Raw genomic sequence first — 8,526 nt, forward strand, 5'->3', positions numbered from 1 at the left:
CCTTTAGTAATGCAGCCTCTGCATCTTTCAACTGGCCTCTGAGCTTTTCCACTAGGAGGTTGGCACCTTCATTTCGGTGCACATCAGCCTAAAGCAATTACTGCTTCTTAAAAAGCTTTATTATACTTTGACAATGCAAAACAATGCTTGCTGACAACCATGTTGTAAACTGTATCTAACTCTGTAAGAGACGGTCGACCAAATAAATTCGATCGGAGTTTCTTGGGGTGCCTCCAAATGATCTGGAGTCCTCATCATTCTCCACAAACTGTTAGAGGCAGAGGAGGAATGGAAAGCTTCCCATTGCTGCTTCTTTGCATGTAATTTGCCTGGATCCATATTTGTGACAATACTTTCTGAAAACAAGGCCCAGTCAACCTGTCCCTTCAATTGCTCATATAGAAAGCCTCTAGCAAATCCTTTAGTCACCTCCATACCATAATTTCCAGGAGGTTCTTGATACATGGATGTTAACAATACATAGAACCTGCTAAGAGCTCTGGCTTCACATCTCTACATTTTCCTTTGATGCCCTTCTTCGGCACCTCCTTAAAGCATTTCAACCAATCTTTGTTGGTGAAATCTTCCTCAGTCAGCAGTCGAGCATCCACTCCAAAGTTTGGGAGGTCGTATACTTCATGTGCTTCACGCTTTGTCATGCAAAGAACTGTCTTCCTTTCAAATGGCACATATGGAGTCCATACGGCAAACGCATACGGTGTTGGGAAACAAGCAAACTGAAACACCTCTATAGTGATGTCACCCAAGAGCATTGAAAGAGAACTACAAGACACCAAAAGCTTTTAAAAATCCTTTTGAAACACCACAAGTCCAATAGGAGTAGACCCTTGGGAATTTACTAGCCGTCGCCCACCAAAGAGACTATGTCACATAGGAGCAAAACCCTGTCAAAGCACGGATTTACAGCACACGTCGACCAATCAAAATGAAGACAAGAGCCTCTCCTTTCACAATCAAACATCACAAACCCATAACTTCAACATAAATTCCACAATTCATAGATACATGCCCTCCGAATCTGTCTACACACAATTTGCCACTAGGCTGCCATAGCCATAACCCTGCAGAGAACTAGTCGTAACCTGAAGAGCACAACTCCAATTGGGGTACTTTAAAGCTTGAATTTTTTTTTGAAAAATGACTGGTGAGAAATCTGAAGATGACAAAAATTGATTCCACATGCCTCCATGAGCAAAATTGACGCCAACAGAAAGCTGTCCCAACACGACTACACGTAGAGAAGGCTAGTTGGGGCAAAAAACTGCATCCAAGAGCACCAAGGAGACACAACGAGCTAAAACCTGAAAATTTCTTATGTTTGGCTGAAGTTTGTACATGAGTTTAAGTTATATACAAGTCTCACTTCAAAAAACTCACTCACGGGCACTTATAGTAGCCCAACAACTGTCAGTAGACTAGCGACTTGCAGTGCATGTACATGTGCTTGATAAATCAAGATAAAAACCCACAAAAAGAAAGCCCAAACACCCTTTTGACATCGGGTGTCATGTCCGTATGTACAAATTTCCAAAAAACGGGGTGTCAGAAATGTGCCCAACATAGTTTGCCACACCCCAACCTGCTAGATCATTCATGATCAGCATCACAAAATAGATCCTGTAAACCACATGAGAGAGTCTTCACTTCATCTTCATCATTAGCCACACGATCAGTAAATTCTTCAAAAGAAGGCTCATCCTCAATCACAGTCATCAACCTTGCAATATACTTCTTCATTCTGTAGCCATTCACACGTGCTTTATGTGGGGTACCATCCAAGTCAGCAAGCTGATATGTGCCATTTGCAAACCTATTTAAGACCAAGAAAGGACCTTACCACTTGATTTTAAATTTCTTTTGAAAATTTTTATCAAGCTTACTATTGTAACAAATCACCATGTCACCCTTCTTGATGTCCTTGTCCTTTACCTTCTCATTTGCCTTTGCTTGATTCTTCTTCAAGACCTTCTCATAATGCTCAAAAGCCAACAACCTATCCAACTGGACACATTGAAAATATAGAATCCTTTCCTTGAATGCATCATTGGGCTCTTCTTCAAGCTTTAGCATCATCTTCAAAGCTGGTATCTCCACCTCAGTAGGAAGTAAAGCCTCTTTGCCAAAAACTAGATGGAAGGGAGAAAAACCAGTACCTGATTTGATGGCAGTACTATAAGCCCATAGAGCACAAGGTAGCTCTAAATCCCAAGTCTTCACATTGTTTCTTGTCATCTTTGTAAGCATCTTTATAAGCTCTCCATTAAATCTTTCATTCATGCCATTGCATTGGGGATAATACGGAGTAGTAAACCTCGATGCACATGAAGCTTATCACATAGATAATCCACCAACTCTCCCCTGAAACCTAGACCCTTGTCAGAAATTAACTCCAATGGCATGCCAAATTTGTAGCAAATATCTTCATATATAAATAAGGAAACATCTTTACTCTTGATGTGCTTAACAGCTTTGGCTTCGGCCCACCTGGATAGATAGTCAACAACAGTAAGTATGTAACATTTGCCTCTAGCTGTCATAGGTAGAGGACCTATTGCATCAATACCCCACTTCTCAAACACATCATAAGCCACAATGGTGCCTCTAATTTTTGATTTGAGAACCCTATTTGCCATGCTTTTACATTCTTTACAAGCCTTGCACCAATGATGAACATCACGTTGAACACTTGGCCACACAAAACCCTCCTGCAAGAATTTATGCAAAGTGATCTTTGAAGCAAAGTGACCACCACAAGAACCCTCATGATTCTCCTCTAAAATTTTGTAAATTTCCTCTTTCCAAGGCACTTTTCTCATCACAAGATCATCCCCCTTCATATACAAGGCATCACCAAGTAGCACATACCTTTTGGCACGACGTAGGAAGGCGTACTTTTTTGGCTTCTCCAACTCTGATGGAAGCATACCTGTTTGTAGAAACTCTTCCTCCCTCTCTAAAGCTTCCCTTCCCAAATAAAGAGGAGAATCAGCCCTTATCATATACAATTTCCCAATTGAAGCTTGCGCTGCACCATGTGCTTCTTCATTTTGAGACCTGTCCACATGCCTTAAACTCCAAGCTTCAAAATGCTTAAGCAGATTCTTCACTTGAAAACACATATTTTTCAGACTTGGATTCTTACTTTGCCACACCCCAAGTACTTGCTTAACCACCAAAAGAGCATCACCTCTTACCCTCACACGACGGATGCCAAGCTCAAGGCAAAGGTTGTGACCTTTCTCCAAAGTAGCATACTCAGCTTCATTGTTGCTTTGTGCTGTAAGCTTCAAACTCCTTTTAGTTACCAAAGCACCTTGAGGATCATAAACTACCACACCTCCTGAAGCTTCACCATGCGCTTTCCTATAAGAGCCATCAAAAAACAATAGATAAGAATCGTCAATGTCAGGAGCTTCCATGTGTTGCTTCTTCACTGCATCCTCCTTAAGAAGAAGAGGGCTTTCCTTATAGGTAAGCAAATCATCCAATGTAGCCCTTGTACTCTCCTCAACAAGAAAAGAGAATTGGAATTCTTGTAGCTCCACAATCCACTTCATGAGCCTCTTTGACAAAGTAGGGCTATTCACCAATTGAGGTAGAAGAGTGTAGCTAGTGAGGAATGTGAATGGTTTAGGGAGAAGGTAGTGTCTAAACCTTCTACATGCATAAATCACACTCACCATAATGAGCTCCACCTCAGTATAGCATCTTTCCACCTCTAGCTTCACCCTGCTAGCACAATAGATAAGCTTCATGTAGTGGGAATTGTTACCTCGTTGAAGAAGCATAGCTCCAATAGCATCCTCACCTACTGATGGATTCACATAAAACTCCTTATCCCAATTAGGAGCTTGCATAGCAGGAAGAGAACCAAGAACCTCTTTGATACCTTGAAAAACCTCTTCACATTCATTTTTCATGATTGTAGAGGATCCAACCTTGCTACTTGCTGTAGATGATAAAGAAGTTGAGAGGACAAAGGAATGAACCTTGCCATATACTTCACCTTTTGAATAAGTAGAAAATTTCTTTTTATCTTTAGGTGATGGGAGGAGCACCAAAGCCTTCACTTTGTGAGGATCCTCTTCAATCCCATTCTCTGAGATCATATGCCCCAAAAACTTCACTCTTGGTTGAGCAAGATGACATTTCTTTGGGTTAAGTTGACCTCCACTTTCATCATATTGCTTCAATTCCATCCCAAGCTTTGCACAATGATCCTTTCTAGAGCTATAAACACAAAAGTCATCAATAAGATCCTTCACAAACTTGCCAAGAAAGGGAGAGAACACTTGTTGGAGGCGCTTTTGATACCACACACAGCCATTCATAAGACCAAAAGGAAGCACACAATAAAAAAATCATCCCCATGGTGTGATAAATGTGGTCTTCTTTCGATCTTCTAAAGCCAAGGTGAGCTGAAAATATCCAGAGAATCCTTCACATACACTATACCTCTTATGCCCTGCAATAGAATCAAGTATGTCATCTATGAAAGGAAGAGGGTATGGATCCCTCTTCATGGCTGCATTTAGGGGCTTAAAATCAACACATATCCTCCACTTTCCATCCTTCTTGGGTGTGACAACAACAGGACTCACCCATTCTGCAGTGTTCACAGGACATATGAAACCTGCTTCAAGAAGCTTGTCTACCTCTTCCTTTAAAGCATTAAGTTGTACCTGTCCCATTCTCCTTAGCTTTTGGCGTACGGGTTGAGCTTCTTCCTTGATTGGAATGTGGATTTCCTCCCTTAAAGCCTCTAATTTCCTCATAATAAGTGATGAATAAATGGGGAAATTGTTGGTTCATATGTAGGTACTCACCCTTCTCATGACTAGTCAAGTCGGGAGACAACATACCTTGTATCATCTGTTGTTTGACATTAGGTTGAAATTTGGGTTGCATCAGCTCTTAAATTTTCTCATAAGGACCAGAGATATCCTCATTCTCCATAAGGCCAAGAAATCTTTGTTTCTCATCATGATCTTCTTCAAGAAACAAGGAGGAAACATCTAGATCACTATCGCTGCTATCTTCCACTTCACTGCCATCATCTCCATTGTCTTCTTCTTCACTGGAGGACTCTTCTTCATCACTTTTCTCATCAAAATTATCATCCAAAGATTGCTTGCTAGCCATGTCAAACCTCTTCTTATCACCCCTTCTATTGTAGAGAGTGATGGTACCATGTCCCCAATCCTATATCGCTTTGGTTGCCTATAACCATGGTCTTTCAAGGATGAGAGGGACAACACCAATACCTACGGGCATAACATGGAAATTGACCAGCACTTTAACATCAAATACATCCACCTCTAAGTCCTTTATAACTCCCAAGCATCTCACCCTTGATTGGTTGGCAAGATTTATGCGAAAACCTGAATTCTTCACCATGTTGAGTCCCAACTTTTATACACAAGCTTGAGTAATAACACATACATGTGCACCTCCATCAATATAAGCCTCTCCAACGCACTTCCTCTCATGCCATGCATCCATAGTAGGACATATACCAGGTAGATAATTCAAAGAAAGGACTCTCACTGACCCCCTTGCAGGCTCCTTCTTCATGGGGTTGACTATGTGCTTCCATTGCCTCTTTAACTTGGGACACATCTCCATGAGTTGCCTAAAGGTAACATTAGCCTTTCTACCCAGCAAATCAGCCCTTAGACTATAATTTGGTTTCCCTTCTCCCAAAGGAAAGTCAGATGCATTGTAATGTTTCCTGGGCTTTCTTTTCCTCTTCTCTTTACTTGTACTTGTTTCAACCTGTTTCACTCTTTTATGGTTGGGACTTGCATCACTCATGTCATGATCTCTTGTAACCCTCTTACCTACAGGCATGACCATAGCTCCCAAATCATCCTCTTTCTTCTCCAAATGAATTATGCTTACCACTTTTGTTTTTCCCTTCTCTTCAGTTGTCAAACCGCTTGGACCTGCTTCCCCCTTAATCTCAATACCATAATCTTGAGCTCGAGAAGGAATTTGTGGAGGAAGAGGAAACATATCACCACCCATTCTCTTTGGCTTGTCACATTGAGGGCTTTTATGACCCCATTCACCACAATTGTAACATTGAAACATATCCCCTCTTCCAGCCATGCCTCTTCCTATATCACCTGTATAACCCTCATTGCTTCCATAACCACGTCCATATCCATAGCTTTGACCTCTTCCACCTCCCATCATATGTACACTAAGATTCTTCATAAGACCTACAACCTCTTGAATCTCCTTGCGAAAGGTATTCACATCATAAGAAGCTTGTTGATCATAACCTGGCTCCCTAATGAGGAGCCTTGGTTGCTCTACCTCTTTCACTTCAAGATTTGGCTCGACATTGATTCCAAGTTGATGAAGACGCTCTACTTTCTTCTCTTTATTCTTTGCAATTTCAACTGCCTCCTCAAAGGTCCTTGGCTGCTTAAGCTCTACCTTCAAGTGTAGGTTACTCCTCAAGCTTGCAAGAAACCTGTCTTTTTTCAACATGGCTGGAGGAATTTCAGCCCCCAAAGATGTACACCACTTTGTCCACAATGCATTGAACGCCTTCACAAAGTCTTCTGTGGTTTGGCCTTCACTTGTACTAAGCCTTGAATAGACTGCCATACCTTTTGTGGGTCTTCCACGTGTTGAAAGTGTGTAAGAAAAGCATGCCTTACCATTTCATAAGTCATAACTTGAGGAGGTTGGTGTGATTGTAGCTCCTTTTCGTAGCCTTCCAACCATTCCCTAGCATCTCCCTTCAAACAGAGATAGAAGATTCGCAGCACCAACGCTGGGTCTTGCTTGTCAGCAAGAAGGCAAGCAAACTCCGTTCTCTCAATGAAAGCTTTGGAACTTTCATTTGATTTCCCACTAAACTCCGTAAAATTAAATGCCATGTCTTCAAAACCTTTAAACTGAAGGTAACTTGAAGCGATTCCTCGGTGTCGGGCACCAAAACACTATTGGGAAACAAGCAAACTGAAACACCTCTATAGTGATGTCAGCCAAGAGCGTTGAAATAGAACTACAAGACACCAAAAGCTTTTAAAAATCCTTTTGAAACACCACAAGTCCAATAGGAGTAGACCTTTGGGAATTTACTAGCCGTCGCCCACCCAAGAGACTATGTCACATAGAAGCAAAACCATGTCAAAGCACGGATTTACAGCACACTCCGACCAATGCAGATGAAGACAAGAGCCTCTCTTTTCACAATCAAACATCAAAAACCCATAACTTCAACATCAATTCCACAATTCGTAGATACATGCCCTCCGAATCTGTCTACACACAATTTGCCACTAGGCTGCCATAGCCATAACCCTCCAGAGAACTAGTCGTAACTTGAAGAGCACAACTCCAATTGCGGCACTTTAAAGCTTGAAAAAAGATTGAATAATGACTGGCGAGAAAGCTGAAGATGACCAAAATTGATTCCATATGCCTCCATGAGCGAAGTTGACGCGAACAGAAAGCTGTCCCAACACGACTACACGTAGAGAAGGCTAGTCGGGGCAAACAATTGCATCCAAGAGCACCAAGGAGACACAACGAGCCTAAACCTGAAAATTTCTGTGTTTGGCTGAACTTTTTTAAGCTTGTACATGAGTTTAATTTATATACAAGCCTCACTTTAAAAAACTCACTCACGGGCACTTATAGTAGCCCAACAGCTGTCACTAGACTAGCGACTTGCAGTGCATGTACATGTGCTTGCTAAAGCAAGCTAAAAACCCACAAAAAGAAATCCCACATGCCCTTTTGACATCGGGCTTCATGTCCGTATGTACAAATTTACAAAAAACGGGGTGTCAGAAATGCGCCCAACAACGGGTATGGAACTATGATTGGAGTATGGTTCAACACTTAAGCTTGAAATATACACGGCCATAAATTTACTGAAAACTTAGATAACTTATACATAATGAGCATTTATAATATCACAATTTTACAGAAGTTTTTACATTAAACATCAATTGTTGCATTGAGTAGGAGCAGAAGCAGGCTAGGCATGTGCATGAATAGGTGGTACAACTACCTGTGTCCCAGACAGATAGCTACCATGTAACTACCAGCTTGGTATTTCTTTTCTAAATGAACTTTTTGATTGGTAGTTGGCTAACATAATGCTACCAACTTGTTATGTTTTTTGAAGAATACTGAATGCTACAATCTTGATGATATCTGATGAACTTTCCCTATATTAAATGAGTGTTGCAAGTGGTAGCTACCACACTCATAGAGTATCACTGATTCATGCTTGTTCATAGCACTATGATTTGCAATCCATACGAGTACGGTCCCAACTATGCACAAGACATGAATGCATGTGCAGCCAGCCAATTGAAGTTCAGTCATAAAAAATGCAATGTGCACAAATATATCTGCTTGACTGCATGCATGCATGCATGCCTCTACACAGGTTTTCAATGCAAGCTTGAATGCATGCATGCATGCCTCTACACGGGTTTTCAATGCAAGCTTGAATGCATGCGCATTAGCTTATGG

The sequence above is a fragment of the Adiantum capillus-veneris genome, chromosome 18 (genome assembly GCF_014529385.1).
Source record: "Adiantum capillus-veneris isolate H3 chromosome 18, ASM1452938v2, whole genome shotgun sequence".
Classification (NCBI taxonomy): Eukaryota; Viridiplantae; Streptophyta; class Polypodiopsida; order Polypodiales; family Pteridaceae; genus Adiantum; species Adiantum capillus-veneris.